At 34.2% G+C, this 1,634-nt stretch overlaps 1 protein-coding gene across 1 annotated transcript in view; it reads right to left on the reverse strand.

Moving 5' to 3' along the window:
* Positions 1 to 1,634, reverse strand: part of PRIM2 (DNA primase subunit 2) — a 244,155-nt gene that overhangs the window by 180,600 nt on the left and 61,921 nt on the right. The gene's annotated exons all lie outside the window — the stretch shown is intronic.

Genomic DNA, 1,634 nt, shown 5'->3' on the forward strand with positions numbered 1-1,634 from the left:
AATGATATACTTATTCATATATGTTACTATATTGTATTATAATATATATATTATTATTTCTTTCAAAGAAAATTCAAGAAATAGGTGAGGAAAACTGGGGGCGGGGGGTCGATGTTCAGGTCAATAAACATTTTCCAAGCGCCTCCCATATACAAAATACTATACTAGAAAGCAATAAGGACATAACTATTATGGGAAGGTAAGATACAGGACAGGCATGTAAACAAATTAATGTAATAGAGTTCAAAAATAAAATGTAGTAGGATACAAAGCCCAACAGCAATTCCTTAGACTTATACGCTGAATCATTTTTCTGTATTTCTCACTTTATTTTCATTAACTTATATTAACAGAAGCTTCTCATTTTACACAACTCGAAACTAAGTGTTATTTACTAATAAATTCCTCCCACCTCAATATCCCACCTCTTCATGACTTACCTTGCTTTATCACTAAAAGAAAAAAAAAGGAAGATGAAAGAAAAAGGGAAGAAATGAAATATGGCTGAACTAGAAATATGGCTAAAGAGTTAAGAAGGATCAAAAGAGAAAAGGGCATGCACGTCCAAAGACTATATAAGACTCATAATAAGGAAAGAGAATTAAGTTTTCTTATAAAGTAAAATTTTATAGTGAAGACAGGTGTTCTAGGTACTGTTTATTCAAACACTACAATCCGAAGGAAATACACCCACTATCTAGAAGAGATATCTGCACTCCTGTGTTCGTTGCAGCATTATTCACAATGGCCATGATATAGAAGCAATGTAAATATCCAATGACGAATGGATTTTAAAAATGTGATAATATAAACACACACACACACACACACACACACACAATGGAATATTATTCGGCCTTTAAAAAGAGGTAATGCTGCCATCTGCAACAACATGGATGTACCTTGAGGGTATTATGCTAAGTGAGCTAAGCAAGACACACTAAGACAAATATTGCATGATCTCACATATATGTGGATTCTTTAAAAAAAAAAAAAAAGCCAAACTTATAGTAACAGAAGGTGGAATGGTGGTTACCAGAGGCTGAGGGACTGAGGGAAAGGGAATATGGGGGGGAAAAAAGGAAAGAAAGTAGAATGATGGTTGCCAAGGGAGGTGATGGGGACATGGGGAGTTATTTTTTAATAGTACAGAGTTTCGGTTTTGCAAGATAAAAGAGTTTAGGAGATGGATGGTGGTGATAAGTGCATTACAATATGAATGTACTTAATATCATTCCACTGTACACTTAAAAATGGTTAAGACAGTAAATTTTATGTGTATTTTACAATTTAAAAAATGGGAAAAAATATGAATGAGATAAGCCAAGACACAAGACATTGAGTTGAAAGCTCATGGAGTTATGCAAGTAATAAGATGAGTATATGAAATATAAGACATGGTGTGAGTAGGTTATAGGATGCACAGGGAAAGTGGGAATGAGTTTAACTGCGATAAGTTTAAACAGTAAGAATATCTACTGAAGTGTTTGCATCCAAGATTAAGTTGGTATAAAATACATCATATTTTGTCTCACACACACACACACACACACACACACACACTCACTCTCTCTCTCTCTCTCTCTCTCTCTCTCTCTCTCTCTCTCTCTCTCTCTCTCTCTCTCTATATATAT

Source organism: Pteropus alecto, unplaced genomic scaffold, assembly GCF_000325575.1.
Source record: "Pteropus alecto unplaced genomic scaffold, ASM32557v1 scaffold7, whole genome shotgun sequence".
Classification (NCBI taxonomy): Eukaryota; Metazoa; Chordata; class Mammalia; order Chiroptera; family Pteropodidae; genus Pteropus; species Pteropus alecto.